Below are 25,923 nucleotides of genomic sequence, written 5' to 3'. Positions count from 1 at the left end.
ACTCATGCTTCCTGATTTCAAGAATTACTTTAAAGCTACATTAAACAGGTCATATAGTATTTCATAAAAATAGACATATAGATAAATGGAATTGAATGGAGAGTTCAAAACTGGACCCAAACATATATGACTCATTTTCAATAAACAGCACTAGATAATTCAATGGACAAAGGACAGACTTCAACAATGGTGCTGGAACAATGGGACAACCATCTGCCAAATGAAACAAAAACCTCAACCATTACCTAATGCCATATACATAAATAAATTCAAAATTTATCATAGAACTAAATATAAGAGCTTAAAGTATAAAATTTCTAGAAGGGAACATAATTGAATGTGTTTCTTATGAAATAAAGTATATACACTGTCATATGATGCAGCAATTCAACTCTTAGGAATTTACTCAAAAGAAATGAAAACATGTGTCTACTCAAAGACTTGCTTATAAATGTCCACAGCAGCATTTTTCCTAATAGCCCCAAACTGGAAACAACTCAAAGAGCCAACAACTACTGAATGAAAGACTTGTGGTTTACTCATAAGAATTGAACACTTCTCAAGAATGAAAAGAAACAAATTGATGATATGTTCAACAGTATGCATTCATGAATCTTTAAAGCATTATGTTAAATAGAAGCCAATCACAAAAGAATACATACAGTGTGATTACACTTAAATAACATTTTTTAAAGGCCAAGTTATAGTAATAGAAAGTAGATGAGTGGTTATCAAAAGTTAGAGGATGGAGAAGAGGATCAAATGCAAAGGAGCCAGAGGTAATTTTTTGGGTGATGGAAGTGTTTTATGTCAGGATTATGATAATTATATTCATCCAATTGTAGAAATGAAACAGAAAATAAGGGACATATTAAATCTTTACAAATCATATATTAATAATATCATGTTATAGATAAAAGTGTATGTGTTTAGTACCTAGTACAGTGTGTTGTACATAGGCCAATAATTTGTTGATGAATGAGTAGTTTGAAGACCACTGTGTAACAAATTTAGTTAAAAATTAATGATGCATATTTAATATACTGTCACTAATAATGAGTTTTTCATTCATCTGCTTAAAAAATCACTAAATTCCAGTTGAGGGAAAATAATGAGATATGTAATCATGATAGACTATTTATAAACAAATGAATACATACTCTTTATTAAAGAAAAAACACAGAGGTCATATTGTTGTCATTCAATAATATATTTGATTAAAGTATTATTCTAAAATGATAAATTTAGTCTTATTTCCTTCAGTGAGTTATTGGGTCTACTTGAAGATTTTAGGTTTTTATCACCCCATTTCTGGATTACCAAAATAGAGTCCTAAATTGTTTCCTTATTTTCAGGATATTATCACTCTGAACCATCCTGCTGATTAATAAAGTTAATTTATATTTTTAAACACCATTATTAGGCATTTATTAGAAGCATTTAATAGTTTTTCATTATTTCTAGACAAAATCTTCAGTTCTATTTATTATGCAAACTCTCTACAATTATACACTTCATTTATCCATCCTGTCTCCCACTATATCTTAGATTTTCTAGCATTTTCCAATGCCAAACATCCTCTTTTGTTATTCTTGATTTATATTACCTCTATCTCCACTTCATTTTTCATCAAGTGACTCAAGTCCCAACAACTTTGTAATGCCCAGACTAGTCATTGCTTTACTCTCCTTTTTTGGGATTCCTGGGTGTATTTACTCTTTGCAAGCTATTTAGGCACTTTCTTTGCACAGTTATATAATATTTTCAAAATCATTTAGTTCTTATAATTTATGAGGTAGGAACTACTATTTTCTCTATTATAATTGAGAAAACTGAAATTTAAAGAAGTTAAACAACTAATCCAGATCACACAATTAGCAAGTGTGAACTATGGATCTTGTTTTATAGTAATTTCATAACTTATGCAATTTCTGGACAACATTAACATTAAATAAGTACTGCGTGAATACATTTTACGTTTATTGAATAGGGGTTATTAAAATTGCCTTTTATTTTGGAGGGAGGATTCCAATTTGTGGCTAACTGGCTTACACCATGTTTAAGTACTTTTGGCAAAATATTGGAACTGCCGTACAAAAGTCTATTTAGAAAGGGATTTAGAGGGCTTTTTTAAAGCCATTCAACTGAATGGGAAAATTAGTATTCTTATAGCTACTACAAGAATGGTAAGAGATAAGCTCCTGTAATAAAGCAATTTAGAACTTTGTCAACATTAGAATCTTATTGACAGCAAGAGCATGTTTTATTCATACTGTTTTAGGACATTTGTGTCAGAAGCCAGAAATTATAACATTAATCTTATTGTGAAATAATTGACATAAAATAAAATCCATCCATTTAAGGGTACCGTTCAAAGACTTCTTTTTTTTAATTCTTATTTTGAAATCATTATATGTTCATATGCAGTTGTAAGAAATAGTAGAGAGATCCCATATACCTTTCACTCGCTTCTCCCAATGATGACATGTTGCATAACTATAGAAGAGTGTGGCCTGGGGGGAGTATGGTAAAAGAAACAATTATCCCTTGGTATGTTGGAGGTCCCCAAAACACCCTTAGTTTCAATGATTAGCTGGACCTCACAGACCTCAGAATAGTTATTTTATTCTCACTTAAAATTTATCACAGTGTAAGGATAAGCATTAAAATCAGCAAGGGGTAAAGACACATGTTGAAGTCTGGGAGCAAAAAGAAGCTTCCGGGTGTCATCTAGTGGACTTGCATGGGGTCATGCTTTTTTCTCCCAGAAATGAAGTGTTGTCAATCAGAGAAGCTCATCAAGCCTTGGTGTCCAGGGTTTTTACTGGGTGTCAGTCACATATCTGTAGTACCAGCATGACTGACCTTATTTACTCAGGTTTCACTGTCTTGCTCCCCAAGCCCCTCAATCCAGTGTGCCTTAGATAGCATGACCCAATGACTCAGGCATACAAAAACACTCTTATCAGTCAAGTTATTCCAAGACCAAGAGGTTGTATCTCAAAGAACCAAGACCTGAGTACAGGTTTTTCAACCCAGGTGTTCTGAATTAACACTTTCATCCATGCCGTGATGATTAAAAACAATGAGAGAGAAGAGGGAACATGGTCTTTGGTGCTTGACTAATCCAAAGTCTCTTCAGAATGAACTTTTTCATGGTAAATTGATGGGTTGTTATTAAAAGAAAGAACTGATATCTGCAGAAGAATAATTTTTAATAGTTATAATACCATCTGGCACTATATAATTGCAATTGTTCTCTGAAAGTAGAGATGGAGGTTAGAAATGGGAAATTGAGCACAAGCTTCATTTTTCTAACCCTACCTCTTTCTTCATAGTCCTATATATAATCTTACAAATCAATTTTATTTCTCTTTCCTCCAGGTAGACATACAGTCAACTCCTTGGAGTTTATGTCTTATTGATTTCAGCATTCCTAGTTTGGGGCATATCACCTGACACAAAGTAAGTGTCAAAAAAATATGTTTGCTATGAGAAATTAAAGGGGGAAGTGGATGTGGCTCAAGCAATTTTGCACCTACCTCCCACATGGGAGGTCCTAGGTTCAGTTCCCAGTGCCTCCTAAAGATGAGGAGCAAGACAGCAAGCTGACGTGATTGGCTGATGCAACAAGATGATGCAACAAGGTGATGCAACAAAGGCCAAGGAAACACAATGAGAGACACAACAAGCAAGGAGCAGAGGTGGCTCAAGCGATTGGACACCTCCCTCCCACATGGAAGTTCTTGGGTTCAGTTCCTGTTGCCTCCTAAAAATGAAAGAAGATGAGTACACAACAAATAAACACAGAGAGCAGACAATGAATGCAAACAATTGGTGGGGAAAGAAATAAAATAAATCTTTTAAAAAAGAGAGATAAAGCACTCAAGATGGATGTAGGTATGGATGGATGGAAGGGAGAGAGCCTGAATGTAAGAAAGGAAGAGAAGCAGGCAGGATGGAAGGGGAAGGGAGTCAGGAAGGATAAGAGAGAAGAGGGATAGTAAGAAATGAGAAGGGTAGGAAAGAAGATGAAAAGGAGAGAGGAAGGAAGAAAGAGGTAAGAAGGAATGGAGGAAGAGAGGTGGAGTGAAATAGATAGAGAAGAAAGGAAAAGTTCAGGAAGGGTGAAAAGCAAGAAGGAGAGAGGGAAAAATGATGGAAAAATGAAAATAATGAAGAAGGGAAGGAAGGAAAAAGAAGGAACTAAGGTAATCCTGAGTCCAGCATTAGCATTCTGGAAGATGGTCATCCATACTCCTGTGTAATCCAATAGCCATTTAAAACAGCACCACCCAAAATCCACACCAACACTCCTAACCTATGTAACATGAAAGAACAACCTTATTTCAAAGTAATATTCTATTTCTAAATAAACATAGACATGCTTCATTCAGGTTGATGTACAATTATAACATATGCTTAGTACTATGAAAGTGTCTAGAAATAATTTACTACAAACTGACATCCATTTTAATGCATTATATAGAAGAATAAACATCTATATTAAAGTAAAATACGTATTGGCAATATAAAATTAATTCTAAAACCTTAAAACTGCTAAATTGAAATATACTTCTGCAATTAAATACTTTGTGTTTAACTACAAATCAAAGATAATCGTAGTGACAAGCAGTAGGTAACTTTTAACAGTAAAATCCAGGACTTAAAAGTACAACTGCATGTGCATTAATATTTGTTTTCGGTGTCCTCTTCTCTTCAACAGCCTCTGCACTGACTTTGAAGGGGACTTCCTACTCATGGGGTGAGGCAGGTAAGGGGACAAGGGCTGTGACATCTCTCAGCTCAGGTTCATAGGTAAGAAAAATGAGACTGAGAGATTTGTTCAGGTCAGAAAATGAGTTCATTTCAGTTCATTTCCCAGCCTTCTAATTAATACTTGAATCTCATGCCCTTCCTAGCTGCTAAAACGTACTCCCTCTTCCAAATCTGTTAAATTTCTAAATTTGATAACTAATTTGAATGTTTCTTTTTAACCAACACTGCATATCTAAGGCATACTGCAATTCAAGCACATTTTAGTAATGATTTCCAGCACTTTGGATCTTGAAATTCTTTGAGATGTTTTTATCCAATGTGGTCATATTTAATCTTTTCTCAAAGACAAATTTTCATTTCTCTTTCTCTAATTTGTCCTAAGTGAATATTCTGTCTCTCATTGGACAAAATATAATTATGACTCTGTATCACACCAATATTTTATTTCCAGCCTGCATGAAATTCTTTTGATGAATACTGTTAACATATTTTACATAGGGACTTAATCTAAATTAAAAAATTGTGGTCTCTGCCTTCCATTAAATTAGTCATTAACATTGTTGTTAGCCCTGGATAGAACTAAGTACTGGAAATAATTCTCATCTACTACAATATTCTTCTTACTCTATTCTTAGGATTTTAATTTATTAACATTTTTATCTGAATTATTTTTTCACAGCATAATGCTACATAGTAGCAAATAATACTGGATCATTTTCCCTGGCTGATCATTTTTTCACTGTCATTTCTCATTATGTTGTCAGCCATAATCTAAAGAATGAATTCAGGTCAGAAATTCCTCCTTCAATTCTTTTCACTTTTGTTTCATGATATTTTGTCATGCACCATTATGGGCCAAATGGGGTTTCTTCTACCTTATGCTGCCAGACACTACATTATGAAACATGCTAAAAATAAAACTAGAATAATAAAGGCATTATACAGATGGGAATTCTTAGCCCTAAAAAAATTGTTTAAATAGTCCTTGAGAGAAACCACCTTGGGCATTAATTTGTTCATGTATGGACTTTTCTATGTTGTTTCATTTTCTGTAATAATCACTTAGGATAATTCTAGCATCTGGCACCTTTACAAAGGCTTTCTAACATTGTTATCCAGTATTAAGCAATGTGACATTGTCATTCTCCAGGGAAGTTCCGATTATTTCATTGGCTTCGGCATTGAAAAAGGATCTGTAAGTAGAGGAGAAGGCAATTCCCTGCATGGTGTGATTGAAAATGTATTTGTTAGGATTGCACTAGGTTTCAAACAATAGAAACCCTATATTAAAATGCTAGAATTGGACAGAAGTCTATCAGTCTTGTGACATAAGAAATCCTTGTTAGGGAGTCCTGGGAGAGCATGAGAGCTCAAGCATGGGCCATCAGAGACACAGAGTTGTTCCATCTTCACTTTCTTCTTATGCAATTTTTCTCGTCTTTTCTTTCTTCACAGTTGTAAAATGGCAACGGTACTTTCAGGCCTCTAATCAGTATCCCAGGCAAAATGAGTTAGGGCAAGGAGAAAAAAAGAGGTAAAAGGGTAGAAAGTGTATACCAACTGAATCTGTCCCCTACCTATATAATCAGCAAAGCCTTCATTTTCACAGAAATCCCATCCAGTTCTAAGGAACACCAACCAGTTGCTTTCGATTTCATTGATCAAAATTATGCAAGATTGTTTCTTTCAACTTCAACTGGAAGGTAACCAGAGAGAAGAGGACACTATGTGGGTATGGGTCAGACAACAGTATCTATCATACCACCATTGAGTGTCACAAGGAAGGTCCCCATCCTTTCTCCTCCTCAAAAACAATAAATCCTACCTCACTGTGTTAGAGTTGATATCTGAAATTCTACCACAGTTTTTTTCCTCTATGCCAATTGCAATGGCACCATGCAAATATGCACATGCTCATGTTATGCAACATCCTCATTTTCTTCTCTTTCTCACTTAACTCTGAAAAGGAAAAGTTCTGACAAACATGTTTGTACAAGATGTTTAGTGATCTAATATAGTTCAGAAGAAGAGTTCCAATATTTAAATTGAAATTTTAATGACTAATAGTAAAATTTAAGGGATAGAATAGGGAATCATTTGGAGAAAATCCTGTCTTTCTAATGCCTCTGAAATCATGCTACCTATGTAGCAGTTTGGCATTGTTTATGAATTCCAAAAGTAGATATTGGATTGTGTTTGTAAACTGGTCTGTTCCTCTGGGTATATTTGATTGTATTAAATTTAGAGGTTTCACTTTTACTTGATTAAATAATGATTAAAGCTTTGATTGGATCATGTTAGTGGGATGTTGAGTCCCTTCCTCCTTGGTGGGTGGGGACTCACAGAGAAAACTACACTGCGGAGGAGTTAGTAGAGTTTGGGTGCTGGAACCCTGGGAAGTAAATATACAGAGAAGCAGATATATGAGGAATGACAGAAGGCTCCATTAGACACAACAGAGGCCCTGAAAAGAGAGATGAGGTGTTCGCCTGATAGTTCATAGCTGGTCTTGTAGAGAGAGAGCAGAGCAGCTGAGCCCAGAGAGAATGGAGCCCTGAGGAGAGAGATGAGACTTATTCCAGCCTACAGCTGATACTGGAAGAAGCTGGGATCATGGAAACTTAAGAGCAAGATGGAGGCTGAACTCTTGCAGACACTGGTGTCTATCTTGCTCCAATACATGGCAACAGACTTTAGTGAAGGAAGTAACTTATGCTATACGACCTGGTAACTATAAACTTCTATCTCAAATAAATATGCTTTATAAAAGCAAGCAGATTTCTGGTAGTTTTCATCAGCACCCCTTTGGCTGATTAATTCACCTTAAGCTTCAAATCACACTAACATGTACACAAAGACACACACACACACACACACATAGAACTGCCTCTCACTTCGAGTATAATTTCCAGGTAGTTTTCACTTTATTTTTATTCTCACCAAAACTCAATGTCAAAATTTTACCAGCCAAAGATCTCTTACATGGTGGCTCAATTGATATTACCAGTATTTTTGCTGCTTTGTCACTCATGCTACCAAATGAACATGAATGGATATGGTCAATAATTTGCTAATCAGAAAACATAACTGTAACTTGGAAAAAGGATACTACAATATATCCATTCTTTCTTTTTTGCACTATCTGCAATTGTACCTATAGGTTAGAGCCCTCAAACTTAAAGTCCAAATATATATGAGTGTACTTTGATACAAATAAATTCCATTGGCACTTTCAACCTTAGTTTAGCACCATAAATGACCTCTAGATAAAGATCTTTTTTGCTGGGAAAATGAGGTATTAAATCCATCAGTTGTAATGCTCAATATAGTCTCTTCGGGTAATTCTATGATAGACCACGTGCTCCAACAAAAGTTGGAAAACTTTTCAAATGGTAGATATGAGAATTGCTTTAACTTGGTTCATTTTACAAAGCAAGCACTAATTTTTGGTTCCCTTATGGTGGGTGTACTGGTTAATTTTATGTGTAACTTGACTAGCTTATGGTGCCCAGTTGTTTGGTGAAAGACTGACCTAGATGTTGCCATGAAGGTATTTTGTAGACAGAATTAGCAATCTACAATCAGTCTACTTTAAGAATATTACTCTTGATCCCGTGTGTGTACAGGTACAAATCTGTATATTTTCTCCTAGTATTAAGCAAATACCATGGAAATTTATACAGACAACTAATATTTTTTAAACAAATTATTTACTGCATTTATTTTAGCATTAAAATTTAAAAATATTATTTCACATATAACTTTTCAGGAAATTTATGTATTAGCTATTTTGTTTTATAAGTGACATTTTGTAAATCAATGAACTAGATAAATTTTCATTTTTGAGATTTTAAATCTATTTGAATGATACTTTAACATAGAAGAAAGTAATTCATGACTCTGTCACACATACTTGGTATACAACATATGTAATCTCCATGAAGCAGAATGTTTTAGTTTTCCTGATTGGTCACAACTATACCCTCAGGATTTGAAGAAGAAAGCCTAATACATGGTAGGTGTTTAATAAATGTTTACTTATTAACTAATACAATCACATAGCCTCTTTTATTCACCTAAATCCAATTAACAATTATTTATAAAGAGTATTTTTACACATTAATTGTGTAATCCTGCCAGGACCTATCAATGATACTAAAGTTATTTTCCTGTTTGCTCCTACACATCCATTCTCTGATATTTTGCACTTCTTCTTTGCCCCACGAGAATGACCTACATGAACTATATCAACAGGACTCTCTTGCCCTATGACTTTTATTCACCAATAGGGAGCATCAACTAGTAAGTGAGATCAAGGTATTTATTCCTTTGCAAGGTTACCGAGGGCTGACTATATCACTTGACCAATGTCCACTGCTCCTCTCAAGGCAGCTGATTGTAAATGACTCTCTCCTTCTGGTTTCAGGAGGAACCCTCCCCCCTTATTCGTTCTTGTCTAGGGATGGTATTAATTTGCTGATACTATCCCTGGATTATTCCATAAACTTTTTACTTCACCTACACCCACATCTTTTGGGTTCTGGAGGAAGTTGATTTCAAATTATGTTTGAAAAAAGGTAAATTTGTAGAGGAGGAATCTATCCTACATCCAGGCAGAAGAACCAACAGTAGCAAAAGCAGAGAAGGGGATTTAAGCATATACTCATTATTCATAGGACAATGAGAAAATTCACCAGGCAAAAATGAAGGTGTTAGCAGGGCTGATTTCCCTCAGGAGGCTCTATGGGACAACCAATTTCCTTGCCTTTTCCAGTTTCTAGAGGCCACCTTTAGTCTTTGTCTCATGGCACCATTTCTCCATCTTCAAAGCCAGCAAGGTCAGGCTGATCTCTTCTCAATCTTCCACTTCTGTGATAGTCTCTCTTTTGCCACTCTCTTGCACTTTAATGGGCCCACCTGGATATCCTGGATAATCTCTGTATTTTAAGATTGGTGATCTATAACTTAAATCCATCTGCAACTTAAATCCTCCATGCCATATAACCTGGCATAGTTACAGGATCCAGGGTTAGGAAATGGATATCTTGGGGAAAGGTCCATTTATTTTATGGACCACACTCATCATCTCTCCTCTGTTAGTGGTCATAGAGGTAGGGGTTCTGGTGCAACAATGGTAGATAACATGACGGTTGGGATCACCTGCTCGTGCAGCTTATATGTGCTCTCTGGCCCTGATTCTCTGTTATACAACATTTACCACTTTCGTTACCACAGCCATCCTATTGGATTACTGTGGGTCAACCTGAGCTTATGACTTGATGGATCAGACAGAATTCAACTCCAGCTGCATTGCTGTTTGATGGTCTTTGGCCAGGTGCTCTATCACTACCAAGGCCCTGTATAACACCAGGAACTGCTTTTCAGTTGGCATTACCTTTCATGCAACAGATGCCATGGACTTGCTCCAGAACCCCAGGGGTCTATCTTATAATTTTCCTATTGCAGCTTGCAATAAACTCTACACAGCATCTTTTCATAGATTATTACCAGAGAATCTGCACTAATGTATAGTCAAAGTGACAGAAGCTCATGTTTCATACAATTGTCCCCAATGTATTTATCACTTCTTGCTCATTTGGTCTGAATAGCCAATGCCATCAATATGGTGGACCTTATGGGCCATGATGTGAACCAATGTATATGAGGTGCAGAGGTGCCCAAAGATGTACTTACCAAATCCAATGGATGTGTCATGATGATGGGAACGAGTGTTGTTGGGGGGGGGGAGAGGGGGGGTGGGGGGGTGGGGTTGAATGGGACCTCACATATATATTTTTAATGTAATATTATTACAAAGTCAATAAAAAATAAAAAAATTAAAAAAAAAATATGGTGGACCAAATGTCAAGTGCAATGTCCAAGTGGTTCAGGTCCATTTGGACTATATGATGACAGAGATTGAGGGAATTAACATAGCCTTTGTTCAAGACTGTACATATATACTTTACCCATCCTATGTGAATATGAACTGTTTCTGGATCTCCTTTAAGTTAGGGACAAAAAAGAATGCATTTGATAGATTATTGGCTGTATACCATAGTACCTCAGGCTAGATTAATGTGCTCTAGCAAGCTTACTACATATAGCATCACAGTTGTAAATGGGCTACTAATTGATCAAATTTGCAGTACTCTAGTGTATCATCTCAGATCTACCTGGTTCAACTAACCATGAAGTTTTTGGTTCTTTAGAAGTGGCATTACTCTTTAGTTCTTTAAAAGTGGCATTAATCTCTAATTATTCTCTAATATCTCAGAACAGATATTGCTTTTATTTATTATTTTGATAGGGAAGGGGTATTGGCAGTTTCAGCAAATTCCATATCGAATTCCCCAATTAAGATAGCTCTAACCTCAGAGATCAAGAAAGAAGTTTTATAGTTCTGCCAACTATCATGTATGTATCTTACTCACGAACCAGGGAAATCACCCCTTGAGTCTGTGGACTCAGAGCGAAATGGGCCTGGGTCAGGGCACCACTTACTATCTGATCCAATATAAACTGTAGTCAGAGGACCATAATGATGCGTCAGGTTCTGGAGTATCAATATCAACATGGAGCCTATGTCCAAAAGTCCTCAAAATGTTTAGGCATACCTCTTTTCCCAGTGGATGGTTACCTGAGTAAATTTCTATATGTCCCTTGAGAAAGGACACAGAGAATCATTACCGCATACATTTGCAATGCTTTTGCTGGGTCCTCCCTCATGGGGACCCAGATTTTCCTCTAATCAATGCATTTGGAGTCTGAGAACTGGCTCATGTCCAAAACTATACAGGGAATCATGACTCCTTATTGGCATATGGTGGGGCTGTCTTCAGTTTCTTGTATAATATGCCTTGTATAAATTAAACGATATTCTTATTAGCTATCCATTTATCTATGAATAATTTCCTTAGCTCCTTCCATGTCAGGCCCCTGTACTGTCATTCCAACATGTTTTGGATGCTTTAAGAGACATGTGCAAGAATGAATTCATAGCAGTCTAATTTGCATAGTCCCAATCTAGAAGGACCCACATTTATATTAAAAAATATTAAAATTATGGTATATTAACACACTGGAAAATATAAACCATCATTATTAAATGAGCTACAACCCTAGGAAATCAAATGGATGAATCTGACAAACATAACGTAGACTGAAAGAGGCTGGACCTCATATAACACATATTTTAGTTTCATTTATATAATTTATACAAGACGTGCCTAAGTCTATATATATTGTAAAATGTATACACATTTTAAAAATCAGGCAGAATTAATTTTAGTTTTTATGGATGTTTAAGTAGTAAGTCTATAAAGAAGAATAATGAAATATTTACTGGAAAATTCAGGACAGTGGTGACCTTTATAGTATTAAAGCATAAAGATTGTGAAATGACAGGAGGCAGCTGTAGATACTGGTAAGGTTGTATTTTTTATGTGTAGTGGTGTTAACAAGGATGCTTCCCTATTATAAACCATGTAACTGTACAACCATATTTGGTTCACTTTTTATAATGATTTTCCAATAAAAAGGTAAAATGTATTTACAACCAAAATAACAGAATATCACTCTTGACCATTTTGAAAAGAAATTTTTGTGCTACAGTTTCAAATTCTATTTCTGTTATTAAGATTGAACTACTTCAAAATCTGTTTGACTTCAGCAATTGGATATATGAGATGCTTTCTTTTGAATCCTAGATCATAATATTCACTTAGAGCAAGAGATAATATTGTTTCTGTGTATTTTAAAGCCAACTTTAGGCAAAAGAATTGATTTTTACAAGCTCTACTTTTTAAAGCAAGTTGAGTTTTGAAAGAGATGGAGTAATGGTTTGATAAATGACTTTCTTGTAGAAAATGGCTATTAAGAAATATCTAGTACTTTAAAAAAATGGAATATTATCCCCTGATTTATATCATCCTCTAACTTATTAAAAGCAGTCCCCAAGATGCACAAAATGGTCATTTATTTTTTTATTTTTCCCCTTGTGTTCCCTTTCAGGTCAGTGTGAAAAGAACAGTAGTGGTTGGTGATAAAGGTCAATGCTAGTGATAAGAAAAGCAGTTGATTGGCAGTTAAAGCAATTGTGGTTAAATTTACCAGAGGAATCCATTCTGATGGGAAACTGAGATTCTCTTTTTAACTGTTTGCCTGAGTGTTCTGTGATGGTTAAGTTCAAGAGTCAACTTGGCTAGGTTATGGGGTAGAGTTGTTTGTTCAAGCAGGCATTGCCTGATTGCTCCTGTGAGGGTAGCTGGTAAATGGATTTGCATCTATAATGGGTTGATTATATCTACAGTTGATTGCATTTACAATCAACAAAGGAGATTTTCTTCAGCAGTGAGAGGAATCTCCTCATGCAATCAGTTTGGAATCTTAAAAAACAGAACTAATGGTTTAATAATTTTTGCCTATATTTTGGTAAGCCAGCTTTTCCTGAAGAATTCTACTTCACCTTCATCAAAATTTCTAATTTGTGGCCTGCCCTACAAAATTTGGACTTGCCAATCTCCACAGTCACAGGAGCCAATTCCTAGAATAGATTCTCTCTCTCTCTTTCTACCTACCTTCTTATGACCTATCACTCATCTACTATAGACATGAAATGAATGTGTTGTTAGTATGATGCAAAGAAAATCTCCTAATTATTTTGGTTTGTTCCCAGGTAACCTGGTGAGCCACCATTTCACCCTTTCCAGGTGTCAGGCTTGTGGTTTCTGGCAAGGGTAGCAAACAGGAAAAGTACCTATCCTAATCATTATTTAAAGCAGCAGTTCTCAACCTTTGCTGTGGGTTTTAATCAATTGGGGAACTCTACAAAAATCCCAATGACCATGCTGGACTCCTTAATAATTAAATCAGGGTCTCTGGGACTGGCATCAATAATTGTAAAAGTAGCATTGGAGAGGCCAATATCTAGTCAGATTTTGGATCTAGTGGTCTAAAGGACAGAATTTTATTTGAATTTAAAAGGCTAAATTTTATAAAATTTGGGAAAACGTAAAAAAATCAATTTGTGTGTTTTAATATTGTACTTAATATTACACAAAAGAAAATAGGAAACCTGAAATGAGTGATATGAACAAAAGAAAAATTTATTTTTCTTTCCTGAATTGAAGTCCTAAGAGAGGCGTTCCTGAATAATATGGCAGTGCCTTAATATACAAACAATAAACATGATATCACAAACCTAAATGCTTATAAGGGATCATAGAGATATTACAGGAAAGGGAAACTGGCTGAGTGTAAGATGAATATTGGCAATTGACACTGTTAGAGGTTTGCAATAATTAACAAGCTGTACCTCAGTTTCACCTGATATGCATTGGGAAACAGGTAAACCCCCTCCCTCCTGTCTGAGGGCAGGCACTTTTCCACAGGTTAAACAAAGGAACCCTGTAGAGACAGGAGTAAATCGAGATAGAGATCTTCACTATCTGCATATCAGAGGGAGAGGGAGATCTTTACTACCTCTACCTAAATATCAGAGGGAGACAGAAACCTTCATATTTACATATCGGAGGAAATAAAGAAACCCTTTAAAACCCTACAGATCAAAAGAAACATATGCTCCTACAGCATTCCAAGAGACCGTAAACTCCCTAATCATTATCAGAACCTCTAAAGCTTCCTATTGGTCCCTGCACCTCACTTGGACCCTCAATCCCCTCCCACTAGCATTCCCCCACCTAAAAATGTACTATATAAATTCAAATTCCCGCTTTCCAGGAAGGCTGAAGTCTCTCTTCAGAGCCCCACCATGCTGGCGGGGGGACTGAAGTCTGTTCATCAGACCCCCTCCATTGGGAGAGCCTCTCAGTAAATAAATTCTTTGCTTATGGTCAGTCAGTCTCCATGTCCCAGTAAGAGCCATATTTTCTCCAACAGACACTTAGACTTAATGTCCAGAAACTCTGAAGGGAGGGATGACAGGGTCTATCCTGAATTCCCTGAGCTGAAGAACACAAACCTTATTTAAAGGAACAACTTTTATTCATTTCTAGCCCATTATCACCATGCAAGAACTTGGGCTCCAGGGTTGTTAGAAACTATTTTTCAAGAGAAGCAGAAATTCACCTTTTATTTTTGCTAAATCCTCAATCATTATGCTTTGTCTTTAAAAATATACATATTTCTGTGGAATCTATGTAGTTTGTGACTTGCCAACATACCACCTCTGCGTTGGTGAGTAAAGAGAGTGAAGAGGTGTGTGAACCTGCTTTTCTCCTGAAACTAGCACCACAGAGAAATAAAAAGGATGTTGGTAGGCAAAAGAACTGTGGAGATAGGAAATAAGGAATTGTGGGGACATTACAGAGGAAGACTTTATGCCTGGTTGATAAAGGAAAAATAAGTTATGAGTCAAAAATAGCTGCAATGCTATCAGCAAAAGAATATCAACATATAGGATATGCATATAGATATTCTAGGCAAAAGTTCAAGTACTTTTTCACAAATAGTATGTAAATTTATATCCAAGGACTCATTTGAATAAATAAATGATTTTATACATCATTGACATTAATGAGTTCATTCATAGATTATACTTTGGTATATAACACCTGCTGGGAATGTAGCAGACATGTCAGAACGATTGATAGGCATGCTAAAGGAATATATAATTTAACTTTCATTCCGACACATTTTTGGAAAACATATACCAAATATTCTCTACTTCTGCAATATTTGTGCTTTCAAAGCTTCCACATTCAGAATTGGCAGGCAAAGTTAATACTTGTATTTTTAAAATCTACATGTCCACCCTTGAAGTCAAATAGGGAATTAACTCCACCTAGGGAAATTACTATCAGAATGATGGATGGGTGGATTGATGTTGAAATGGCAAATATTAATAGCACATAAAAATCCTTTCCTTCCGTTCTACTTCCTTCCTCCTTTCATCTTTCCTTTATTCCTGCTTACCAGCCCTCCTTTCTCCCTCCCTCCTTCATCCTGCCTATTTTCCTTTTCTCTACCTCTTTCTCCTGCTATCCACCCTCCTTTCCTCCTCCCATTCCTTTTTCCTTCTTTACAATTCTATAATTATTTATCAAGTGACTAATAACTACGCTAGATAATTAAGAACACATCAATGAAAAAATACAGTCTATGACTAGAAGGAGCTGAATAGTAGCAGGGTACAGACCACTAAAAAATATTGTAATAAATGACTATGCGGGCACACATAGGGTGTAATTACAGCAAAGAAGAGGTGTATTGTGGATCTGTGTATTGCATCTGGGATATTTCACCAGGAAGGTAAGACTTGAAATATGTCATAATATATGAGAGTGGGCTAGCTGGGTGAAAAAAGTGGAGTAAGGGTTTCATCAAGAGATGGAATAGAATATTTAAGTTATGATGAGCAGAATGAGGCAATTAGGTAACTTGCAAGCAATTTGGTATGGCTTAGCGTCTATGGATGAGTGTCAGGTGAGGCTGGGTAGCAGTTAATCAGGCTGTAATAGGAAGTTTGGGTTTTATCCTAATAGGCATCAAATGGTTTTAATCAAGCAGTGGAAAAGAAAAGAGTCATGTTCCCACACTATAGGAGAGGCAGCAAGAAGAAATAAGGATGGAAAGTTCTCAAACAAATGGACGGATACTGGATATGAAACTCTTGAAGTAAAATAGAAAAAAAAAAAGGTAATGTCCTGAATTAAGGCAACAACAACAGAGATGTGAGAGGGCTTAAGGAAGTAAGAGAAGACCACAGAGGTTGAAGGAAAACCAAGAAAGAATGTTAATGAGGTAACAAATATGGCTAGAGTTTCAAAGAGAAAGGAGTAGTAAAATGTTAGTGTGAAGAGAATATGATGACTAAACTGTGTGTATTGAACTGAGGACGTTTCCAGTTTAGTGGAATGCTGAAGAGTAAAGAGGGAGGCTGCAGTGAACTGAGGTGCTGAGGGGAAGTAAGAAAGTGTGGATTTTAAAACCCATAATGTGGAAGATAAGGAGAGATATAAGATATAACACAGTAGATAGACAGGGATTTTTGGGTTGACCTGATATATTGTTTTTTCTTTCAAGATGGAAAGGATAATAACATGTTAATATACCTATGGGAATAGTCAATGTACTGGCAGAAACTAAAGATAAACCAGATGCAGAGGAAAAGTGAAGAGATTAGCCTTTATTTTAAGCATTTGCCCAATTCACAGACTTTCCTTCCCTACCTTCACTGTTGTACTATAAACCATACATAGCTTTATAGCTAAGAGAGAATCTTTTCAGGGACATACCATCGAAATAAGCTATTGTTTCTGATATCCTTTCTTTACCCAGAACACCAAATTTTGGTTTAGAAGGGGTTTCCAATTTGCATGTATTTGCCTTTTTTCTTCACTTTTCTTTTTCTTTTTTTCTTGTTTATTTTAAACAATTTCCCTCTGTACTCCAGAATAAGGAGAAATGTCTTACTGAACTTTTGCTTCCCTATTCCTAAAGTAACTAGTAATATATTGATATAAGATAAGAAAGAGGTCGTCTGTGGCATACGGCCTCCCACCCAGGCATAAAGGAGTAGTAATACATGTCATAAATATTCTTTCTGCCAATGGTCTTGATGGCTAAGACAAATGTAAATAACACCAGGGAAGATGGATCTACATATGGTGTATAATTCAATTTTTCTTTAATTTCTTTATGGGAAATGTAATGTGATAGCAACTGGTGCCATGAAGGTGCAGATGGTGAGTGTCAGGCAGCTCTCATTACCTGGAACGACAACAGAGTCCAGCTTGCCTTCGACAGCTGTAATTGGTCTCTTCCAGCCCCTGGAGTTGGGGTAAAAATATTACCTCAGAGTCCTTGGTGGCTTTGCAAAAAGAATGGAAGGGTTTATTTTTCATTTATTACTTGTGACAGGACCCTGAAAGGGAAAGAGCTGGCTTGAATTCAAGAGAGACAGAAGTGTGGGACGAAAGCCTCATGTTCCAGGAGAACAAACAGCCATAAAGGTGTGCATAATTCAAGGATCATTTTGTACTTATGTCAAATGTTTGGCAGGAATCAAATGATAAAATTTGTTTAATTCATCAAATGTCCACACCAGCTGCAACTATTTCAAATGATTCCATGAATCCAGAACAACTCCACGGGGGCACTCCAAAGACTGCTTTCCCCCAAAGCCTTCTTTCTTGGCATGAGGACATTATTAAAATTGAATGTGCTGGTCTGTCCATTGTCTGTAGTAGGGCTTGTGGCCAGCCCTTGCTATCAGATCTCAGTTCTGACAGCTCGTCACCAATGTTGTTGGTGCTCAAGTAAGTCGTTCAAATAAGAAATGGCTTAGATTACTTTTTTACCCTCCACTTACAACTTGCTCTGTAATACCCTGAGACAACATTTTAAATTCAAATGTAAAAGGTTAATTTTCATTTTTAGCATTCTTCCCCAACCTGGATTCTAGAGAAAGAACAAGAAAAGTACTGACTCATGTAGGTGAGATTTTTCTGTTTGTTTTTTCCCCTGGTTGGAGAGGATCTCACTGATATCTCTTGAAAGAACTTAAAATCTGGGATACATTCCAAGATAGTGCTCAATTTCTATGGGGAAATGTTTGTATTTTTATATCAGAGATGGGACTATGGTAACTTTTTTTCTCTCCTAAAGGTAAAAGCTTTCATTGCCAAAAGTCTTTCCTCTAATTGTATATATAAACTTCAAAGTACAAAATCTGGACCACGAAATAATGACTCTGCTTATTTTAATTTCTGGAATCAGTTTAATGTTTAATTTCACTAATACATTCTTAATATTTAACGAGGAGCTCAGTAGGGTACAAGGTACTCTTGTAAGCATCCCGTCCTGGTGAAAATACAAATTTGGATCAAATCACAAGAATAACTAGATCCCAGCAGAGGACACAAAATAGTTTGGTCTTTTATCTAAATAAGGGCTTTCCCCATCAGAATGACCTCCTCTAGTAGTCTGGCATCATTCCCAAATGTCAAAGAATGAAATATTTAAGCCTGAGAAAGAAAATCTAAAGCTATGAATCATTCAGTAAATCTAGTGAACATCTTGGGGTGATATTGCAATCCAACTTTGTTTACTTCAGATGAGTGAAGTTATTCAATACCTACTCTGTAGGTAGGAACTGTGCTACCCACTATGCCTGTAAATGTTAATAAGTATGTCCAACTGGACAGACATCAACTACAGCTCTTTGGAAGGGTATTTTAATTCATTAGAACCCAAATTTTTATTAAATATTATTAGCCAGCCAACAGTTTACCAGAGCTATACAATTACAAGACCCATGTAGAGTACGTTGCACATGTATCAGTTTAAAATTTATTTGTATAGAAATGTGTATCTGAAAAACTATGACAGGCAGGTGGGAAAGACATACATGACAGGCAGAGGCATACCATTCTACATTCTAGGAATAAAAGCTAAGGATATTCTGGGTATGAACTCCTCAAGGGCAGAATATCACTAAACTCTAGTACATAATAGGTACTCAATACATGATTGTCAAATAGATGAATGATTGAGAGGATAATTTAATGAAATCTATAAATCTGGTAATAAAGGTGGATTATAAACTCCTAAAATCAGGAAATTCCTTCTACTCTTTCTCTTTTCCATTCCCTATCAATTTAGCAATTCACTTTACCTCTTTAAAGCAACAGTTTGCTTAATTGTAAATGGGAATAAAAGGCAAACTAACCCCTTAGTACTGTTATAGGGGTTAAATGGGAGAATGAGAGTCAATCATACAACATAGTACCTGGCACAAATATAATGAATTAATGTTAATTATTGTTATAAGTCATGGGTTGGCAACTTTGGTGGCATCATATTGTGGTCTGAAGAACTTAAAAAAAAAGCCTAGGTTTCACCTCCGAAGACTCTGATTTGTCTTAGGGTGAGGCACGTGTAACTATTTTTGAAAAGCTTTGCAGGTGATTATAATGTAAAACCAGGTGTTTGTGATTGACTCATGGCCCCCATAAAGATATGTTGAAGTCTTAATCCTTGTTCCTAACCTTTGAAGATGTTATTATTAGTTGAGGTGTGGATTCATTTGTGAATAGGATCGTCAAGATCCTGTTTAGATGAAGCTAAATGGAAACAGGTGGACTTTGCGGAGAGTCCTGATAAGGCAGATGAAATTCAGACACAGTCCATCAGAGAAAATCACAAGAAGAGGCCAAGGAGACAGACCGTCAAGTAACAGAGACAGAAATGCAAGACAAGGAATCCCAAGGATCACTGCAAGCCACCAGAACTCTACAGCTTCCAGGAGAAAACATGGCCTGTCGAGAAATTGATTTTGGACTTCTACTTCCAAAACTGAAACAATAAATTGGTGTTCTTTAGGTCAGCCCATTGTGTGGTATATGCCATAGAAGCCCTGTCAAACAGAGACACCTGGGTAAAGAATCACAGTTGTAGAATACATATACACATGCATACATATATACATATTCTTTTCTTTTAAAAAAATCAACTGTTCCTTAAAACCAGGTAACTATTTATCTTTTTTTAAAAGATACATAAATCATACGAAATGTTACACCGAAGTATGAAGTTCCCATATACCTGGCTCTCCACACCCTCACTCCTCGCACATTGACAACTTCTTTCATTAGTGTGGTATTTGATGAGTACATTTTGGAAAAAGAGGTGTGATATTGGGGCATTTTCAGGACTTGGAGTTGTCCTCAATGACATTGCAGGGACAGATGCAGGACATTATGTATCCTGCCATAATCCACTGAATGGACTGGGAGAGAGTGTAAACTACAATGTAAACTATAATCCATGCTGTGTAGCAGATAACTATTTTATGAGTTAATTTTTGGTCGTACAGCCGACCATTCTCCATATATGTCCAGGGTCTATTACAATTGTATGACCCTTTCTTTCACAAATTTATTCACTTCCTGAATGTTTTGTTCATTATAGCTTGACTATAGCGATTGCTGTTCAATTTTCTGGTAGTTTATTTTTCTCTGAAGATCAATTTTGAGTAAGACCTGTTTCTTTATTTTTGTTTCTTTATTTTGGAATCAGAAAGAATCATAGTTCAAAGATTCAACATTTGATGAGTCAAATTCCTAAAGACTGGGTCTTTTTAACTTTTTTTCATTTTCTATCAGGATGGAGACATATTGTATTTTCTTTTTTGTAAGACCATTTTCTTGTCTAACTTGTAGATCATTCATTACAGTGCTTGAATTTCTATGATACTTAAAACCACTGAGTGTTTGGTTTTATTTTATTATACCTCTCAAGACTTGAGACTACAGTAGAACTTTTACTGTATGCCGTGACCACAGTTGTTTGTAAATCACCATGTTTAAAATTAAACTATAATTTAATGCAGAAATGGAACTAACTTACTTTGTAAAGGAAATTTGTACTGAGTTAATTTATAAATAAAATATTTATCTCCAAGGTTATTTTTATAAATCTTTGTTACAAACAATATTTTCTAGAAGATACTTACATGTTTTATGGGAGTTGTAGCTAACATATTCTGAATAAAATATGCACCATTTCAGTATTTACATATAAATATGAAGCTTGTTTTTATTACATTAATCCTTTTCTGGACTTACTAAATCATTTTACTCATTTTATCAGATTCTCGTTTATCTATTATGTAAATGCTCACGTTTTACCCTGAAATCTGTCTTCTAAAACATTAGCCACCAGCTTAGCTCACCATTTTTCTTCCACTCACTTTTTCTTACCTATAAGCTGTATGTGTTACACATAGGTTTGATTTTGCATTTGTGATCAGTATGTGGATGCTTTGTTTTGTTTAACACACATGTACATACAAACACACACATATGCACACACACTATTCAGGAATGATCATATATTCATTAAACTGAATTTTATCTGTTGTATGGTGCAATTTGTTCTCCCTACTCAGTTTGGTAAAGCTGTAGGGTTTTGTTTGTGTGTTTTATTAAGCCTGTCTTGCATAGTGCTAGGAATCAGATAGACCCTCATATACTGTCTGGATAGAATCAAACTAATATAGAACTAGATATGATTCTAGATAAGGGAACTAGGTTTGCAAATATTGATAACACTTGCATATTCTTCCCAATTGGTGTTAATATAGCAGCAATGCAGTCATTGCTAGGCACCAACGAGGAAGACAGAATAGCCTTAGAATTCAGGAATAACATCTGTCTTCAGTACAATTCTGATGATTCTCTAGTTTTATTAGCTTCATGTTTCTTCTGAATAATAATAGCTAGTTTTAAAAACACCTACTATGTGCCAGGCATTGTCTTAGGAACTTGCATAAGTTAACTCTGATTCTCTTATAAAACTGGAGAAGAATATGTTATAATTCTAATTTTTCAGCTAGGTTATTCCATATATCTAGTAAACTTAAGGCGATATGCCACTCTACGACGCTGCCTAATGACATCTCTTCTGGAGGATGCCTAGTTCCCTTAAGGGTGTTAGATTTCAGTCAAGACCAGACACTTAAACTAAAGCAGTGATTTGAGTCTTAAGGATTTCAGTTTGAAAATGACATATGCCATGAAGGCAGTCATGGCATATATCCACTTGATTTATAGCTTTATATAATTATCCATATATTTTCAAATATCTGGATACTTGGTTTCCTTGAACTATAAGTCATAAAGCCACATACAATTTTTTAAAAATTCAGGAGTTTTCCTTGAAATTTGAAAACTATGTAAAGAAAGCATACCAAAGTTCTGTTTCAATAATTAAAGTAGAACCTTTTAAGATCTTACCATTTTCACATTTTCTTCAATAAAGTCATATTAATCATTGACAATTTCATTTATTGTGTTTTCTTATGGATTTGTGCACATTTTATTCAAAAAATCCAAGTCTTAGATATGGAAAATGCATCTACCAGGAATTTTTTTTTTTAAAGTCTGATTTTATGCTAAGGGAAATGACTCCACCTTGTCAGTCGTCCATCTTTGTTTTGCTTCCTTTTCTGTACTCTTGCCACGAGGTGGCAGCGAGACAGCACATACAGCTGGAACATAATTTCTGACATTTTAGTATGAAATGGAAAAAAAAAAAAGTCTCAGGATACCACTTAAGTAATCATTAAAGACCAGGTTGTTAATATGAGGATGCTCAGATAATATAGGAAATGCCAGTTACTAAATAATAGGGTATACATAAATGACATATGAGAAATGCCTTTATGAACACAAACAGAAATAGGACAGGATAGTTTGTTCTATCTATCCTGACAATAGAATCATTACCAATGAAAATATTTACAATGGTTTCATGTGTATTGTACAAAATAATAAGACATTTCTGAAATTAAAAGGAAATAGAAAAAGTAGAAACCCATGGTTATCCTAATTTTGCAGTAGTATTCATAGCTACAAGGAATATTAAAGATTAAAAACCCAGAATTGAGAAGGTCCCCCAAACACTCAGAAGAAGACATGTAGAGTGTCCATGTCATTCATTTTATAAACATAGTTTTGAGAATGAAAGGGAAATTATTAATAAGACATTATGAGAATAACCAGGTCTGTCCTGAGCAAACTGGAACAATGGTCAACCTACAGAGGAAGACTAAAACAATACTTCCTATTTGCCTCTTGATGCTTCTATAGATAGAAAGGGATAAGGGTGACAGAGGAAAGATGTCAATTGCATAATCCTTCTAACCACGGAACTTTCATATGAATTTACTTCTGGAGGATTATGATTCCTCTCCCTCTTTACCTTCCACTCTTGGGGGTTTTTTTGTTTTTGTTTTCATATCTAAGCTCAGTCACTATTTTATTTTAAAGTAAGCTTCTCCTGTCTTGTCTAATTGGATCAAATCTCCCCATTATAGATATATGAAACGAATATTTCAATCATTCGATTAACGGGAATAAAAACAAATGTGTTTGCTTGATAGTCATTGATTTTAAGACAACAAGGTGAAAATATGCAATTGCCCTCAATTTCTTCTTTATCAATACTACTTTGTAAAGATAAAAATGTTTTTGAAAGAGAACTAAACCTGTCTTTAGAAGCAAACTATTCTGTATAATTTCAAAGGGAAAGTGTCTGGACACAGCTATGAAGCTGACCTTGTATTCAGAGAATTTCACATAAATGCACAGCAGCTATTTCTTTTTTCATACGTTCTTAACTTTAAGGTAGATTGTTAATGTGGAGTCCAAGGCTGGGTTGCAGGACTTTGCTGATAATTCTGAAATTACATGAGGTGTGTGACTATATGTGTATTTTTACTATAATTCTCACTAAAATCTTAAAAAACTATGCTATAGGAGCATATAATGGTCATTAGGGGGAAAATGTTACCACAATTCCCATTATCAATTTAACCCTTCTCCTCAAGGTAATACTGATAATTTCTTTGGTCATTACTGCTAGTACAGCTCAATCTGTTGTGGTTATTTTTAAATTATATGTTTGATGAATGTTTGTAGACAGAGAAAAAGGAGTGCATTTCTTCAGATATCAAGGTAATTTGGAATATTTTATTGGCACCAAACACCTTTACACTCTGGTAAAGTTCAACTCCAAGAGAAAGAAAAACTACGTGACTGTTGGAGTCAAATGTTAAAAACATGTCAATAACTGAAACTTTGGTAATTTGATTAAAGTCTCATATCCATGCAGTAAACTTTCTTCTACTGTAGGGTTAAAGAAAACTATTTATAATAAAAGACTGCATCCATCAATAGAAGACTGATGGAATAAACAGTGATATGCCCCAAAATGGTATACCATAAAACCATAGAAAGGTATGAGAAACTACTCTGTATACTACTATGGAGGGCTCTCCAAGATAAATTCAGTGTGCTGTGATCTGCGCAGCTGAACAGGTTCCTGAGGTGGGAGGAGTGTGAGGCTGAGAAATTAAAGACACAAAATAGCGGGGCCAGGTGGACTGTGGGGAGCTCATAACTACCGCAGGCACTTGGCTTAATCATGCCCTTTATTTTATACTATAAGGGAAAACAGCACATTCAGAAGGTTTAAGTTTCTAGGTCACGACAAACACAAAAGTTATTCTTCTATTCATACAGATACAGATAACACAGTTTCTTTCTTATCCACAATCAGCATATTCAGCTCAGCACATGACCTTGCCCAGTGGGCACCTCCTATTTTATCTCCAGACTCTCCAGGTGCACTTTGCCTACATGCTTACTGTGAACTTGGAGCCTGCTTTGCAGGCTTCTGGGGACCCTGCTTTGCAGGGCTCCCCACATAGTGAAAAAAGCAAGGTAGAGGAAAGATGTGTGTAATATGCTACATTTATTTAAGAAGGGGTTTTACAAAAATATATAAACATTTGTTGGTTTTTAAAGAAAAATTAGAAAAAATATTTTAAGCATTTACCTAAATAGAAGAGAATAATGGAATTGAGGAAACAGGGATAGAAGGTATGTCTCTGAATATACTGTGTTTGACTTTAGAAGAAAAAATTACATAATTATAAAACAATATTAACTTTATATGAAGCAAACATTAAAATCTGAAAACAAAATGAAATGCATGAACTTAATTGTGTTTTGAGTTGGTGACATAAACAGAGAGGAATTCTTTCATAAAACTTTAACACAGTAATTTGATCTGATGACTCTAGTAGGACATATTCTAAGGACAAAAGTACTGCACAAAAATGTTCAAATTGGTTTTAGTATTAGTCAAGTACTCTTACATGCATATTGCTGGAACCAAAATTTCAGTATGAGAGAAAGTGGATAAAGATGAAAATTGATGAGGTTATACAGAAAATTCCTGAATATTATTATAATAGCAAGTATTAGTATTAATTGACATATTTTACCTTAAAAAGAAAAGAAAGGTAAGATATATCCTGTAGCTGCTGAAAAAGTTTAGACTATGATGAACCCAAAAACAAAAAGCATGTCTAATTCCCAGATTATGGTCACCAAATATAATTTCTTACTGAAAATAACCAGGTCCCTTTGTAGAAATGATTAAATCTAGATCTGGAGAAGGAAATGCTCAAGATGGTCCTGGAAAATCCCATCATAAACATAAAGCAAGGAAGCTAAAAAAACTTAGAGGGTTATGCAAACAGAGTCCTTAATTAACTTGAGGAACTTCCCACTAGTCAAGATGGGACACTTTGCGCATCAGTAAGGAATACAT

Source organism: Dasypus novemcinctus, chromosome 7, assembly GCF_030445035.2.
Source record: "Dasypus novemcinctus isolate mDasNov1 chromosome 7, mDasNov1.1.hap2, whole genome shotgun sequence".
NCBI classification, from domain to species: Eukaryota; Metazoa; Chordata; class Mammalia; order Cingulata; family Dasypodidae; genus Dasypus; species Dasypus novemcinctus.
This window is presented reverse-complemented; position numbering follows the sequence as displayed.